Raw genomic sequence first — 18,138 nt, 5'->3', positions numbered from 1 at the left:
CTGCAACCCATAAATGATTTCAGAGGGAGCCAGGCCAGTGCGAGCAGCAAGCTAGAGAAGTTCCTTGCACTGGCGAAGATTTTAAAGAGGTACAGGGAAGGGAGAGCACTAGCATGGCATTTGGGGTGTTGTCACAAGCCCGACTCCCGTTCCAGCCTTGTGCCAGTTAGGAGCCCCAGAAATTGATCAATGAAACTGGTTAGAGCTGACCAGTATGTCCCTGCAGGGCAGGAACAGGACCAGAAAGCTCAGGCTGAGTTCAGGCAGGACTTAGTACATAGCCCTGGGAAAAACGGTTTGGTCCCTTTAAATCCTCTATCTTTGAAACTGCTGACCAAACAGGTTAGAAGGCAGCCTCAGCTGCAGAAAGCCCTTCCCCCGCGTAGGGCTGGGTGTGGCACAGCAGCTCTTGAGCATTTAGAGAGCTGGCAGTCTCAAAGGAGAGGGCAGTCTAAGGAAGCTCTCATGCTGAAAGAGCCTCCACCTGTTCAAGAGCCAGCAGACATAGAAATGCTGAACCCAGAGACAGAGGAAGCAGCCCAGATAAACCAGGAACCAGAGGAGATGGACTGGAGTGCTTTGCCAGAGTTTGTGCTTCCTGAAGAAATGGAAGTAAGCTAATTGGATTGTGTGCTTGTTTTTGAAAAGTTTTCTTTTTCTGGACTTTTTGGGTTTTGGCTGTTTTGCTGCTGGGACAATTATTTAGCTGCTGTTATGTTTTGGAAAAAGTCACTGCTGAAGAAGTGAATTTTCTGTATTTGCTAGAAGAAGGAAGTTTGCTAGTAATTTATTCTGGTTGTTTGGAAGGTTTTTTTTCTGAGCCAAGATGGCCACTGCAAGCTGAGGCTTGGCTGCAGTGAGGCAACACTAGCAATGTCCGTCTGAAGGTTGGGGCAGGATCTGCTCAACATCTATGAGGTGGGATTTGAGGGTTTATTTTGTTCTTTGCCTTGACAAGGAACCAATTTGGCAAATCCACCAACCTTCTGCTCCCGAACTCTGGGGAGAAGTGAAGATCTACAACATTGCAAAAGTGCTAAGTTGTTTTTTTTTGTTTGGATTAAAAACTACTGGAAACTGAATTGAGTTTTGTTCTATTGCTGCCACAAGGAATTAGGACTTACCTGGGACATAAGTTGAATACTTGGAGAATTAATCAGACCAGGCTGATGAGTACATTATTTTGCTTCCAGTTATTGTTTGCTGTTATTTTTGGACTTTTGCTTTTCTTGTATTCTGTTTGGCCCTGACTGGATGACAAATAAATTTGAGTTCATTCTTTTTGATACTTACCTGTGTGGTGCCATTCTGTTCATTAGCCACAAGGTAAGCTTTCCACTACAGGGACTTCCTCCTGTTTGAGGAAGCATGCTGGGGCTGTTTTGTGGTTGTGTGCCAGTCCCTGCTTTACCTTAATGGATGGCCACACTACAGTGTGGAGAGGTGGCGGTGTCCCCACCAATACGGCATCCGAGGCGGTCAGCCCCCCTGCCCCCCTCCTTACTATATCACTGCCTCATGAACACAATCATTTGAAAATCGATCAGAGCCTACCACACCTCCATCCTACTTGTGTTTATCTTCTGTGGCCCCACTCCCGGCGATTCAGCCGTGAACACTGAACAGAAATATTAAGCAATTCAGCTTGATCAGCTTCTACATATTCCTTCCCTTCACCTTTGAGTCTCACAATGCCACTTTTGCACTTCTTCCTATTACTAATATACCTAAAAAAAATGTATTGTCCTTCCTCTATAAAATAGCATGTCCCTGTAGTTCCTATACCTAATTTTGGGTACCAGACTTACACCTTATAAAACTTGGTGTAAATGCTAGCACCCAAGTTAAGCGCGTTTACCCAGTATTCTATACTTATAATTACACAGGTAACTTTTCGGAATACTTGTTGACACGGCCTTCCCATGGCCACATCCTCTTTTGGAAATGCTCTTTGGGAGTTAGCCGCCCTGCCTTATAGAATACCTTACAGCCAGATGCATGCACAAATTTTAATGAGTGCCCATTAACGTCAATAATTGGTTGTTGGCACCCAATTATTATTATTTTTTTAAATCTTTATTCATTTTTATACGTACAAGTGTGATAATACATAAACACATTTGCACATTGAGAATATCACTTAATATTCAGCAATAATACCAATCATAATTGATAATTAAGGGTTCATTACCTAATTCATTTGTATATGCATCTTGGGCATTATATATATATATATATATATAATCTTGGAGTTTGTGTAGGTTCTATCTTCCTCTCTAAACTCTTGTTTGTTCATATGGTACCTGTACTTATATATTAGTGAGATGTATTAAATATCATAACTAAATATCACAATTTGGCTTTCTGTCTGAATAAATAAAATGTTAAACAAAAATTGGATCAAGAAATAAATTGCCCAAACTCAATAGGCTTTTCCATGCTTATCTGGCACCTGCTTATATTTCTTTGTTAACATTATAAATGTACTGTCTACACATTCTAAGTTATTTTGAGTACTGGAAAGAGTATAAATTAGTATATGATAAATAAGTCTGCATGCATTGTCTTCTTAATAGACAAGAAGCTTTTTTTTATGTCTTTCACAGAAACAAACCAGACACTGTTATCATCAGTTCAACACCATTCTGTCAAAACACATTTGAGGTCTAGTAATGGTGCTTGGTACAGCTGAAAATAACACAGAATTATGGAATTCATGGCTACAATATTCTGCTCTCATGAGATATGCCATTTTTTAAAATCCTAACTCTTAGTTAATATATATTCGATGAAAGAACTTTGACTTTGTAGAAGTCTGTTTATAATGCCCTTTGTTTGATCATAAGGTCTGCTCCTGGCTCTTAGTATGCCTTCCAGGCAGATAGTCCAGTTAACCTTTCTTTAGGTAAAAAGCTACAGCTTGACCTTAGTCCTGTGAATTCCTCAGTGATGAGCTGTTCACCATGCTTTTGTCTGTGCAAGTTTTATCTCAGATTTTTTGGATACATTTTCTGTTGCAAATGTGTCTGCCTTCCCCACTCCCTCAAATAAAACCAGTTTTGTTCAAGGCATGTTACATTCCTTGAGAAAACTCTTCCAGCTAATAAACTAGAGAATCTATGCAATAAAAATGTTTGCACTGATAATAAACATTTTAACATGTATGTGCATTAATATGTAGATTAACATGCATGAGACTGACTTTCTGTTTACTGTTTACTTTTATTAAAGTGTATTAAAAGAACTTAGGGGTGATTCTGCAAATGGGCATCCTAATTGTAGGTGGCAGTAGGCATTTTACCGCCATCTGGCAGCCAATCGGGATGCATGTTTAAAAAAAAATCTCCCCGAGGCAGGACGCCTACACTGTAGGCAGTGGCGTACCTAGCATATGTGACACCCAGGGCCCATCATTTTTTGACACCCCCTCATCTATATGAAAAATATGATTTTTAGTAACAGTCCACATATCGCACAAGAGTGTACCTAGGAAAAGGCAATATCTTAAACACTGAGCACTAGAACACTAACACATACATTGTAAAACTAAACAAGCTAAATAAGTCAGATCCTGCACAGTCAATTGATCCTGTACAGTCAATGCCAACAGAAAACCAAGTCCTTTCCATACACACAGAACAGAGATACACCTTCGCCCAATATGGAATAATCACAAACTAAAAATAGAAATATGTAGACAAAAGTTAAACTGAACCACCAATAAACCAGACTCTGCATACAATGCAACACCCACAGAAACAGTGACACATGTCCTCTAACACTATGCAAAATATAAAGCCAGTAGATGTAAATTTGAAAAAACTAATACATAACAATCACCACTTTACAAATTAACAATAGAAATAAAACAAATAACGAGAAATAAGAAAATACCACTTTATAGGACTAATCCATTTTTCAATTAGATTTCAGAGGCCAAATCTTTTTTCAGAACAGTACAGTATACTGCATTTATGGTATCCTGTCCTGACCTGAGAAAAGGGGTTTACTCCCAAAAAAATTGCCTTATTTCCATTTGCTATTTATAAACTTTTATCAATACAGTTACAATACAACTTGATTCTAAGTAAAGCAACAAAAAAATCTTTCTACCTTTTTGTTATTTGTCCTCTCTCCCTTCCATGCAATATCTGCACCCCCATTTGACCTTTCCACCCAGCTTCTGCCCACACTCTCTGCCCCTTCCATCCACTGCCCACATTCTCTGCCCCTCCCATCTACTGTCCACTCTCTCTCTCTTCCATATGGCATCTTCCCTCTTTTTATGTCCCTTCAATATCCTGTGCCCCTTCTCTCCTTTGTATATGATTTATTTCAGCTTCACCCCCTCTCCATTTTTCTGTCTCCACCCCCTTCCCTATGCTTTGGCATCTCTCTCTCTTCTCCTTTCCTTCCTTCCCACTCCACACCATTGTCTGGCATCTCTATCTCCTTCCCTTCCCTGCTCCCATGCCCCGGCATCTCTCTCCCTCCATGCTCTGGCACCTCTGGTCTGGCATTTGTCTCATTAGTTTCCCTTCCCTCCCCCCATGCCCTGACATCTCTCTCCTCTCCTTCCAACTCCCCCTTCCCCTCCATTATCTGACATCTCCTCTTCTTCATTTCTCTCCCTCCCTCCTTCCTTCCTTTCCCCTGGTCTTGCATCTGTCTCCTTCCCTCCCCCCATGCCCTGGCATCTCCTTTCCTTCTTTCCTTACCCTCCTTCCCATGGACTTGGCATTTCTGGTTCCTTTCTCTTTCTTCCTTCTCCCTCCTTTCCTCTCTCTCCCCAATTGGGTGCTACAGAAGCAGCATTTCTCTCTCCCCCCCTTCCCTGTGCAGCAGCAGCATTTCTCTCCCCCCTTGCCTGTGCAGCAACAGCATTTCTCCCCACCACTTCCCTGTGCAGCAGCAGCATTTCTCTTCCCCCCTTGCCTGTGCAGCAGCAGCATTTCTCTCCCCCCAACCCCTCCGTTCCCTGTGCAGCAGAAACATTTCTTTTCCCTGCCCTATACAGCAACAGCATTTCTGGCCAGTTCCTTGCTGCAGCCGGTTTTCCATTCAAAGCTGCGGGTGTCGACACCTCGCGTGATCCGCGGCTGTGTCGAAAGCCTTCTCTCTGATGTCATGATATTGGACGGAACGCTTACGACGCAGCCGCAGATCGCACAAGGAGCCGACAGCTGCGGCTTTGAGTGAGTGGAAAAACTGTTGCAGGGGAGCCGGCCAGAAACTAAACACCCACCGGAGGAAGCACAAGCTGGGCCGCAGACACCCCTGATTTAAAGTTTACTGTCGCTGCTGCTAATTAAGGAAAGCAGCAGCAGCAGAATAGGAAGGGTGGCCGGCTATGCATCCCCTTGGGGAATGCACCCAGGGTAGACCACACCCCTGCCCCCCTTGGTACACCACTGACTGTAAACATTTGTCACAGGTCTAGGGAGACGCATAGCGACACTTAAGCTCACTCAAAGCTGGGAGTAGGCATGGTTTCACCTGAAAATGGCCTTGGCTGAGTTTAAGCATCCCTCTACATCTCCCTACAGTCGAACAGACATCTGAAATGTAGACCTGCAAAATGCTGGCCTACATTTAATCCTAAATGTAGACACCACTGCCGGCTCAGCTGATCACAGCAAAGGAATCTCTGATCAGCTGAGCCAGCAGGACTCCCTGAAGCCGTGGCTCAGATGATTAGAGGGAAAATATCCCTGCTGCGATCAGCTGAGCCGGCGGCAGCAGAGGACTCCACACACACACATCCGCACAGCAGGAGAGATGCCCACTCCCTCCTGCCTAACAACCCGATGCCCCCCACATCCGTGTGGCAGGATGAATGCTCCCTCCCTCCTGCTTAATACCCCAATACCCCCTTCCCCCCAAACATTCAATTGATAGGAGGGATGCCTACTCCTTTCTGACACTGAGCCCCATAGATCCCCTGGCCCTGACACTCCCTAACACCCCCAACACTCCCCAACACATCCGACACCCTCAAACACCCTCAAACATCCCCCAACACTCCCCGACATTCCCCTACTCCATGACGCCCCGTACTTTTAGAAGATGGCTGGCAAAAAGGATGCCCCCTCCTGCCAGCAGGCCTGCCTCTTCCAAAATGGTGGGTCTTCCCCTTCCCTGTACATCTTGGGATGCATCAGGAAGGGACCTAAAGACTTGATTAGTCCAGATGCCTAAGGCCTCCTCATAGGACAAGACTAAAAAGGTTAGGGCTCTTCAGCTTGGAAAAGAGACGGCTGAGGGGAGATATGATTGAAGTCTACAAAATCTTGAGTGGAGTAGAACGGTTACAAGTGGATCGATTTTTCATTCTGTCACAAATTACAAAGATTAGGGGACACTCGATGAAGTTACAGGGAAATACTTTAAAACCAATAGGAGGAAATATTTTTTCACTCAGAGAATAGTTAAGTTCTGGAATGCATTATGAGAGGTTGTGGTAAGAGTGGATTGCGTAGCTGGCTTTAAGAAAGGTTTGGACAATTTCCTGGAGGAAAAGTCCATAGTCTGTTATTGAGAAAGACATGGGAAAGCCACTGCTTGCCCTGGAATGGTAGCATGGAATGTTGCTACTCTTTGGGTTTTAGCCAGGTACTAGTGACCTGGATTGGCCCAGTAAGGCTATTCTTATGTTCTTATATTATTTCTTATATTATCAATGTGGGCTACTGTTATCATGGTTTTCAATATCACCTCTATGCTGATGATTCCCAGATCTACCTCTCCACGCTGGATATCTCTGCGGGAGTTCAGGCCCGAATTTCAGCCTGCCTATCCGACATTTCTGCTTGGATGTCTCGCCGCTATCTCAAACTGAATATGGCTATAACTGAACTCCTTATCTTCCCCCCCCAAATCCGTCTCCCCCCTCTCGCCATTCTCTATCTCTGTGGATAACGCTATCCTCCTCCTGTCTCGTTGGCTCGCAACCTTGGCGTGATCTCTCTCCTTCTCTGCTCAAATCCAACAGACCACCAAATCCTGTCACTTCCTCCTCTATAACATTACCAAAATTCGTCCTCTTCTTTCTGAACACACGACCAAAACCCTTGTCCACGCTCCATCACCTCACGCTTAGACTACTGCAACGTACTTCTCTTGGGCCTCCCACGCACCTGTCTCTCGCCTCTTCAATCCATTCAAAATGCTGCTGTGTGACTCATATTCTGTGAGAGCCGCTATGCTCACATTACCCCTCTCTTCAAGTCACTTCATTGGCTCCTCGTCCATTTCCGAATACAGTTTAAACTCCTCTTGCTGACCTACAAGTGCGTTCGCCCTGAAGCCCCCCATATTTCTCCTCACTGATCTCCCCCTATGCTCCCCTCTATCATCTCCACTCATCAGGCAAGCCCCTCTTATCTATACCCTTCTCTTCCACTGCCAACTCCAGACTCCGTCCCTTTTTTCTTGCGGCGCCGTATGCCTGGAACAGGTTGCCTGAATCAATATGTCATGCTCCTCCCTGGCAGTGTTCAAATCCAAGCTAAAGGTCCATTTTTTTAAACTGCTTTCAACTCTTAACTCCCCCTCACTGCTGTCAGTTACCTATACCCACTATACCCTCCCCAACCCTGAAATGTCCTGTCTAAATTTAGATTGTAAGCTCTTCTGAGCAGGGACTACCTATTGTATGTTAAAATGTATAGCACTGCGTATACCTTTCAGCGCTATAGAAATATATTTTTTTAATGTGCTATTTTACTGATAACTCCAGTTATTAGTAACTAGGTCTCATTAAATAAAATGAGACTTGTGCTAAAACAGCATAAGTTGGTAAAATAACACATCTTAATAGCAGCCCATGTTCATAATTACGCCCCTATATCATTTTGAAAATTTGCCCTTCAACAAATGAAATGGTTTCCAGTTGCAGTAAACTGATTCCTTTTCATAAGGTGACATCAGCATTATATCCGAGTACTGTCTATTTTATTAAGTAGACCAGTGATAACCCAGAAGTCCCTTTTAAGGTCCTGTTATTTTGTCCTCAGATTTGAGAAAATTGTATTATTCTTCATTTTAGCATGGATGTATATTTGATTGAAACACCCGGAAAAGGAAGGCAGTTCTATTCTATGAACTACTCAAGCACAGTAGATGGAAAATCTTCAGAAGCTATGAAATGTACAAAGCTGATGAGCTAGACAAAGCTAGAAATAGCATAAGACCTAGTTGTCAGAGGATCAATGTTATTTTAAATTTTCTCATATATGGCCATAATGATATTTGAGCTCAGCCCATACCTGGGGGTGTTTTCTGCCTTAAGAAGGCTCAAGAATGGTCTTAGGCCTAAAACTCCCTGCTTTGCACTACCTGACAATGATTCTTTCTGAAGCCTTTCCTTTTTGCCTCCTTTGCTGTTCCTAGATTATTTCATCTCTTTTTTTTTTTTATTCCCCTCTATTTCCTTCTCTTCCTTTTCCTTATTACCTTTGCCCACTACCTGTTCCCTCCCTTTGTCTTAGCTATACCACTTAGAACACCAGAAGAGGCTCCATGTTAGTGAAAGTTCAATTTATTTGATGTACTGCAAATATACCGCAAATATAAAACCAAAGGTAAATCTAAGCAATTTACAGTAAAAATTTAAAAATAAAGAAAAAATAGGGTAGGGAACAACAATTAGGCTAAGCACAAATTCCACAAACAATCAAAATGATAAGGAAAACATGAGGAAAGAGAGGAATCGGTAGGTTACAATAAAAACAGATGGTTGGGGAAAGGGAAGGTGTATGTGAAAGATAATTTTTATAACAGAATACTTATACTTAGGTACCTAGAGGGTTACCCACATGGCATCTTTTCTATGAAGGAAGTAGGTGCTTACTTTCTGAATAGAATGTTAATGTAACAGATAAAATACATACCTATAATTTAGGCTCCAATTCTTAGGCCAGCCATAGAGTTTATGTAAGTACTTACTCCTAAACGGTTGAAACATGTGTAAATTATAGTATTCTATAATTTATATGTGTAACTGGATGTCCTCAGGCAGATAGACAGGCTAAAAAGCGACAAATCGCCAGGTCCGGATGGCATTCACCCAAGGGTACTCAAGGAACTAAGGAACGAAATAGCTGAGCCACTTCGACAAATATGCAACCTATCCCTAAAAACTGGAGAGATTCCGGAAGACTGGAAAATAGCAAATGTCATGCCCATCTTCAAGAAAGGCTCAAGGGGAGACCCAGGAAACTACAGGCCGGTGAGCTTGACCTCGGTCCCGGGAAAGATGATGGAAACACTGATTAAAGACAGCATCTGGGAACACATCGACAACTATGGGCAGCTAAAGTCGAGCCAGCATGGCTTCTGCAAGGGCAGGTCATGCCTCACGAACTTATTATACTTCTTTGAGGGGGTAACCAGCCAGGTGGATAAAGGGGAATCCATAGATATCATTTACCTTGACTTCCAAAAAGCCTTCGACAAGGTGCCACACGAAAGACTACTAAGGAAGCTATGGAACCATGGGGTGCAAGGGGAGGTCCACCGATGGATCAAAAACTGGCTGGCAGACAGGAAACAGAGGGTTGGAGTAAATGGACATTACTCAGACTGGCAATGGGTCACGAGCGGAGTTCCACAGGGGTCGGTGCTGGGACCGCTCCTATTCAATATATTCATTAACGACCTGTAAGCAGGAACAAAATGTGAGGTTATTAAATTTGCGGATGACACCAAACTATATCGCAAGGTCAATAACATGGAGGACTGCGAAGATCTCCAAAAAGATCTGACAACACTGGAAAAATGGGCCAAATAGTGGCAAATGAGTTTCAACATAGGGAAATGCAAGGTCATGCATATAGGGAAAAAAAACCCGATGTTCACTTACAAAATGGGGGGATCAGCGCTAGGGGAGAGCGACCTTGAAAGAGACCTGGGAGTGATGGTAGACACAACATTGAAGGCGTCTGCGCAGTGTGCCACGGCCTCAAGGAAAGCAAACAGAATGTTGGGTATCATTAAGAAGGGTATCACGACCAGGACAAAGGAAGTCATCCTGCCACTGTATCGTGCTATGGTGCGCCCGCACCTGGAGTACTGTGTTCAGTTCTGGTCGACGTACCTCAAGAAGGACATGGAGGTACTTGAGAGGGTCCAGAAAAGAGCAACTAAGCTAATAAAGGGCATGGAGGACCTCTCATATACTGACAGACTGAAAAAGCTAGGGCTTTTCTCCCTGGAAAAGCGGAGACTTAGAGGAGACATGATAGAAATCTTCAAGATCATGAAGGGCATAGAAAAAATAGACAGGGACAGATTTTTCAAATTAAGGGGATCAATAAGTACAAGGGGGCACTCAGAGAAATTGAAAGGGGAGAGGTTTAGAACAAACGCCAGGAAGTTGTTTTTCACACAGAGGGTGGTGGATACATGGAACGCGCTACCAGAGGATGTGATAAACAGGAGCACGCTAAAGGGGTTCAAAGAAGCTTTGGATAGGTACTTGGAAGACAAAGGGATTGAGGGGTACAGATAAGAGTAAAGGTAGAGTATAGGGATGGGATTAGAGGTAAGTTACAAAATTAATCAGGGACCACTGTTCAGGCACTAGGCCTGATGGGCCGCCGCGGGAGCGGACCACTGAGCAAGATGGACCTCTGGTCTGACTCAGCGGGAGCAACTTCTTCTTATGTTCTTCTTAACTGGGTGCTTCACCCATGCTCTGCCCAAATGTTACCCACGTGTATATCCAGCACCCTATATAAAAATTACTCTGTATAAATGGTTTGGGGAGACTAATCCTCCCCAGCCTTAACTGTGATCTCCCTCTCTCTTCTGGTATTATCGTTGCAGGGCCCATTGTCTTCTGAAGTCAGCTGCAGCATTAAAGGCAATGTGAAGGCATGCAGGACCAATTTCCTACGCATGCCACCGCTAGCTCTGACTGTATAGCTCCTCATATGTCTCCTGTCTTATCTATTCTCCAGTGTATGCAGCTTAAAATCTTCAGATCTGTCCCATATGCTTTATGACAAAAATCATTGACCATTTTAGTAGCCAACTTCTGGACTGACTCCTTATGGTTTATATCCTTCGGAAGAATGGTCTTCAGAAATACGAGTACTCCAAAAGAGGAGTGAAAATTCACTGCCCTATTATCCTACCTGCCTGCCAGGTTTGTGAGTCAGTTTTAGGAACAAGCAACAATGCATCAGGGTTTATTAAAGATCATCTATTCTGATGCATAGTATTATTTTGATACCACAATGACCCTTTTGAGCTTTGAAAAAAGTTTAAAATCAGTGAAGAAAAACATGTTTCTGTGGTCATGGTAACTGTGAACCATTTGATAATACTGGGGGATAAGCCTGAACATGTCAATCCTATAAAAGATATAAATGTTAGGTATGTGGAAGGAAATCATGTGGTAAATAACACGTGATAGAGATTACATGAGAACAAATCCTGTAGGTTATGTGCTAATACACAGTATAAACTGAGCAGCCTCTAGGAAAAGCCTTAATGATTCAACACATAGATATGAGGGGTATTCCTAATAGACAAGATAACAGAGACAAAGGGGAGGCAAGAGATCTGTTACTTTCTCAGACTGTGATGCAGAGCTGGAAGGTCATTCACCAATAGAAAGTTTATTTGAATCACTGGAGCCTCTGACAGATACCAGAGACCAAACGTGAAATTACAGACACCAAAGATGAGGCATTCCCATATTCAGAAAAATAGTTTTACTCTGAGGAATTTATGGATTCCGTCACCAGCATAGCCACTAGCCATAATACTGTGGACTGTGCAGTCAAAGACGCAGCTTTTGACCTACCTGATGACAACATAGGGGATTCTACAAATATGGAACTGTACCAGCCTGCAGTTTATTTGCTGGGAAAAAACTAGTGGTAGTGCAGGTAAGTGAAAGGCTTTTGTCCAAGGGTTTCATAAGGGTAAAATATAAGTAATCGTGTCACATCAGTACTGTTTTTTAAGGGTCATAAATGACAGCTAAATATCGGGACATAGAGGGCTAGATTCAATAAACAGCACTTAAAGATAGGCACTGGGATGATCCATGCTAAGTTAGTATTCTGGAAAGGATGCTCTGCATGGAACATCCTTTATAAAACAATAACTTTGCGCACATTTTGCATCTAACGTTGGATAGTGTAAATGCTGGCCAACTCATGACATTTAAGCATGCAAATGCAGGTATTCTATAAAATCGTACCTAATTTCTAGGAATACCCCCATATTAAATGCAAGCCCTACTATTCTCAGTGTGGCCTATTTACTAGGTATCCAGTCAAAACCACATGAGACAATCGTGTGTGGACAAACCCATTCAGACAATCATACGCATGATGTCAGCACGCTGGATTTCAACACTATTTTAAAGCACTCTGAGAGGTTTGTGGGGGAGAAACCCCCCCACACACATACTTTACTTAGAAATGTTGGTTCTCCCATGGGGGGGGGAACCCTCCCCTCCCCATTACAGAACAAATAGTAATTTTTCCCTAAAAAACAGGGAAAAAGTCTGTTTCCTCTGTAATGGGAGTGGGGGGTTCCCCCCGACATATACCCCAACGGGAGCGCTAACATTTCTAACTACAGTGGCAGGGTTCCCCCACCCCCACCCCTTCACAGCACTTTAAAATAGTGTTAAAATCCAGCGCGCGATTGTCTGGGCGGGTTTGTCTCGCACAGTTTCGTCTATGAGCCATTTACTAACTATGCACATAACTTTAATTAACATGTTAATACTCATTAATATTAGTTAGTAAATAGTCTTAGTATTATTGCAAAAGTTTACTACAGAATTAAATAAATGCAAAGCTATGAGATAGTAAAAATCCCATCAATGGTAACAAGACAAAGTGATATTAAAGAACGGGGGGGAGGGGGCAACCTTTATACACAGAGGACCGCATGAATGTCATCGCCAACAGAACTCAATGTGATGACTGAATGAACATAATTTATTACTGGAATGGTCTGTCTTTCTAAACAGTTGCTAACACTGTCAAACAAGTCTTGTCCTGTTGTATCCTTCAATGGTTCCACTGACAAAGAGTTAATGACGTTTCTGCAGGCCATTTTTAGAGTATACTTCCATGGTCTTTTAGGGCCACATAAATTCAATGGTGGGTTGCATACAGCTCGCAAGATGCAGGTTGCTCACCACTGCTGTAGAATGCAACACAAAGAGGTTTCCCATCAAAAAAAACCTGTTTCACGTCAACCAAGAGGTTATTAAATCCAAACCCAAAAACTGTAGTACAAGGGAATGAGATCATTACCAAGTGTCAGTGCTGCTAGAATGGAAAGGAAACAAAAAAAAAAATATATATTTTCAGGACTGAAGCTTTTCTGTTTTTTTGCATTGTAATTATATGCTATGGGCATGACATGGAACAGATATAGCACCAGATTCAAAGCACAAATATCTTTCCAGGATTCCAGAGGAACAGAGAAATCTTCTTCAAGGTCAGCTGTGTCATGAGACGAGAGCTATGAAAGAACAAGTATGTAGTTCAATGAGACCCCAAGAAACAGACAAAAAGAAACCATGGCCAGTTGCTGCCCATTTCAGCCAGAGTTTGTGTGTAAGAGGTGTTGATTGTTGAGTATATTATGTTCACATGACACTGATCATGCATGTTATAATGTACATAATGATGTGCAAAAACTGACCGTGAAGGCATAAAAATTGAGAATGTACACAGAAGTTAAATAAATACATTTTTAAAAATACTTTATCATTTGGCATTGAATGTTTTTCACTTCAAATATAGTAGACAAATGATAATAGATAGTAGTATGAGCTAACTATGGCAGTATTGATGGTCCTTTCAAAAATTTGACATTTTGATTTCCTGATTAATTATAAATATAGGATTTTTAAAATATTTATTTACTTGATTGCACTGTACAAGAGCACATAGGCATGCTGAACACAGATCTAGAAGTAAATATACAAGTTAAACAGGAACAATGGTGGAGAGTAGTGCTGCCCGATTTTCAATTCAAATTGATTCACTGATACGAATCAGGTGAATCGATTCAAATCGATTCGATTTTAAAAAAAATCGGCTTCCTGATTCGATGACCGACCCTCCTCCTCCCCCACCATGCCTTCCTAAAGCAGGAGCGACAGTGCTGCCTCTTGCTGGCCGTCCACTGCTGCTCCTGCTTGAGGGGGGAGGGTCAGTCGGAAAGGCCTGCATTTAATAATAATAATTTATTTTTATATATCGCCTAACCAGAAGTTCATAGCGGTTTACACAATAGGTACTCAGCATACAATATAATAACAACATCATACATAATAAAATTTAAGTAACTAATACAAGCATTAAATAATGAATAAAAAACCCACAATATAAACTAGGTATAGATAAAAAGATTAAAAGTACATTTTTTTTAAATTTATTTATAAGATTATTCATTTATTACAACAAATAAAAACCATAAGCAATTACAAATCAGTTCCAGGAAACAATAAAATCATACACAAACAAAAGTACATTATAACTATGAAAATCAGTAATGTATATTTTATTGTTTAAATAAGTGGGTTTTAAGATCTTTTTGAAACTGATAGTAAGTAAGAAATGGAGAAATGAGAAGATTCAACATGAATTTATTAATCCTGCTTGGAATGCTAAGGTCCTACCCAAAAAGTTTTTGTAACAACATGCCAGGCCTGTGCAGAGGGAGGAGGAGGAAGGGGCAAGAGAGAGTAAGAGAGGGGAGGGGAGATGCCAGACCTAGGGTGAAGTGAAGGGAAGAGAGAGACCAAACCAAAAAGAGGGGGGAGGAAAGCAGAGGAGAGGTGCTGGACTAATGGAGAGAGGGAGAGAGAAATGCAAGACCACAGGGAGAAGGGGAAGGGTACAAGAGGGACAGATACTGCTCCAAAGTAGGTGGGAAGGGTACAGGATGGCAGGAGAGATAGTAGGAGAAAGCCTGTACCTGGGGAAGGGGATACAGGAGATAAGGAAGAGAGAAGCTGGATATGGGGAGAGACATGAAACAGATAAAAGATGCTGGGCATGGAGGGACAGGGACACAGAAGAGAAAGGCTGGATATGATAGATAAGGGATTCAGAGAGAGGATGGATGGTGGACAGGGGAAGCTGGGGGAACATGCAGGCTTTTGGGGGGAGCAGGCCTTCAGGGGGGGCCCTGATGTAGAAGGGCCCCCCTGTAGGAGGGGGGAAGGGGGGTTCAAAGAGACGTGCATTTACTGAACTGGGGAGAAGGAAGGGGGAAGAAATAATGGGTCTAAAAACAGAGGAGAGGGAGAGAGATGGACAATGGGATTTAGGGAGGGAAGGAACAGAAAGGGAGAGAAGTTGGACACAAGGGATGGTGTGGAGGGGGGATAGAAATACTGGATAGGCAGGTAGTTGGGAAGAGTAAGGGAGAGCTGGTGGACCCTAGGGTGGTGGGGAAGGAGGGACAGATGCTAGATGAAAGTGTAGTTGAGAAAAGCAGAGATGGTGCATCTGGGGATGGTGGGGTCCATCGCTGCAACTGCAGAGGAATGGAGATGAAAAAAAGCCAGATGCCAGACCTCCGAGGGAGGGAAGGGAAACAGAAGGAGAGGACAGAGATGGAAGATGGATGGTTAGCAACGAGAAAGAAGAAAGGAGACCCTGGCAAGCAAGTTATCAGAAGACAACCAGAACCTGGGACCAACATGATTTGAAAAGTGACCAGACAACAAAAGGTAGAAAAAATTATTTTATTTTCTGATTTGTGATTACAATATGTCAGATTTGAAATGTGTATCCTTCCAGAGCTGGTGTTAGATCGTGAACGTGAGCTAATATTTAACAGAGAGAGGAAAATTATTTTTTGTTCGTTTATTTTGTTTACACCACAGGGTGTGGGTAGGAGAGGGAAAAGGGGGTGAAGAGGCTATAAAAGGGGTGAAGAGGCTATAAAATAAACCCACCAGGATGTTTGGGAAAAAAATAAAATAAAAAACTACCCAATTGGGAAGGAAAATCGAATCGAAAAATCGATTCAATAGGCTGAATTGAATCGAATCAAAATTTTTTTTTTCCTGACTCGGGCAGCACTAGTGGAGAGGTCCAGCTCATCATGAAAACTTTTAGGTCTTTATGGTCAAAATCCAAAATTGTATAGTGTAATCTAAGTAATCCTGCATCAACATGTGGATCAGTTATGAGGTCAAGATTACGGATCTATAACATTGGAATTTCAGATTGCAAAAGATTTAAAAAATTATCTGAAAAAAATGATGGTGGGCGAGCTTATGCTTAACTTATAAGTATGAGAAAATGAATGCAGACTTGCTGGGGCATAATAAGATATTCAAATTGGCTTGGGGTCCATTAACATCTTTTGTAGATTTGTTATAGTTGCCCTTTATCTTTATTTTCCATTGTATTGTACCCACACATCAAGGGGAGCGGGAGGGTGGTATATCTTTTGCTTTGGTATTATTCCTGATGGTAATGATGGATAGGGGAGGGAATTTTTATCTTTTGTATAGATTCTGATTGTTTATAAGTGTTTATTTGATTATTATTTGTATGTAAATTGTATTGCACTTTTTGTTGGCATTAAAAACTAAATAAAGTTTGGAAAAAAAATGAAAACATTTTAATTTACAGATAGTGTTCAAAATTTGTGGAATGATACAGTCAGAATGATAACTGATTTCAATAAAATTTGAGATACATCATCCTGAATAAATTCACAGTGGCCCAGATTCTCTAAATGGTGCTGATATCGGCGGCTGCCTAAAAAGTGGCCACCGATCACGTGTCAATCACACAATGGCACCATTTAGAGAACTGTGCTTCTGGGAAAGATAGGCACTGGAAATGTAGGCCAGGGTTTTTAAGACCTACATTTCCAGTGCCTATCTTTGCCATGAATCATGCCTATGTAGGCATTTTATGCCACCTAACGCCACTTCTGGCATTAGCCATGCATATAGTAGCATTAGGTGCTGGTAGGCACCTCCAGAGGTGCAATTCCAGTGCCTTTTATTTAGGCGCTGGTAGGCACTTTAAATTTGACACTGATTGCCATTTAAAATGGCATTTCCCAATTAACTTAGACGCCAGTAGGGTGCCTACCAGCGCCTAGGTTTGCATGCTGTTTATAGAATTTCCCTTAATAAGGCCCTCTTTTACTAAGGTGCGCTAACTAATTAGAGCCCGCTAATCGATTTAGCGCACACTAAATGCTAATGCGTGCATGTTAGTCTATGGACGCGTTAGCATTTAGCGCGCACTAATCGGTTAGCGCACCTTAGTAAAAGAGAGGGCAAGTCTACATTCACACCAGCCACCTCACCTAAACAACTCCATTAGCTGGTTATTCAACTGTCACAATGACTTCCTCTCTTTTCGACTGCTGGTTCAATTTCTGATCTTAAGCATCTTAGATTACTGCAATATTATATACTTAGGATCCTTTAAGAAAACCATCAAACGATTGAGAGTCATTCAGAATGCTGCTGTCCGTCTCATTTATGGTCTCAAAAAATCAGATCATGTAAGCCTGTATTACAAAAAATTACACTGTCTGCTGGTGGAAGCAAGGGTCATTTTCAAGTTTGCCTGCCTCTGCTTCACAACCATAACAGGTTCATCCCCAAATCTACCTGTCGCACCATTTCAAATTTTCAGGCACCACTTGCACACGTAGGCTTGGATTCTGTATAGGACGCCAGTCCGGGCGTCCTATACAGAATCGGGCCTACACCCGCCCAAAGTTAACCCGACTGTAACCGACGTCCATGTTGCAAACGCTGGTTACAGAATCAGGTTTAACATGCCCAACCCCCCAACGGGCTCCCCCGAAGATCACCAGCAGGAGGGTGCCCAACTCCTCCTGCTGGACCCCCCAACTCCCCCCCTAAGATCTCCGGCAGGAAGGTGCTCAACCCTTCCTGCCGACAGAACCTGCCACTCGATGATCACGGCAGGAGGGTACACAACCCCTCCTGCCGACCCCCCCAATGGCCCTCCCGACAATCACGGCAGGAGGGTACCCAACCCCTCCTGCCGACCCCCCTAAGATCGCTGGCAGGAGGGTGCCCAACTCCTCCTGACAGATCCCCCAACTTCCCCCCCTAAGATCGCCGGCAGGAAGGTGCTCAACCCT

The sequence above is a fragment of the Geotrypetes seraphini genome, chromosome 2, assembly GCF_902459505.1.
Source record: "Geotrypetes seraphini chromosome 2, aGeoSer1.1, whole genome shotgun sequence".
In the NCBI taxonomy this organism is placed as follows: Eukaryota; Metazoa; Chordata; class Amphibia; order Gymnophiona; family Dermophiidae; genus Geotrypetes; species Geotrypetes seraphini.
The sequence above is the reverse complement of the archived record's forward strand: the minus strand, read 5'-3'. Positions refer to the sequence as shown.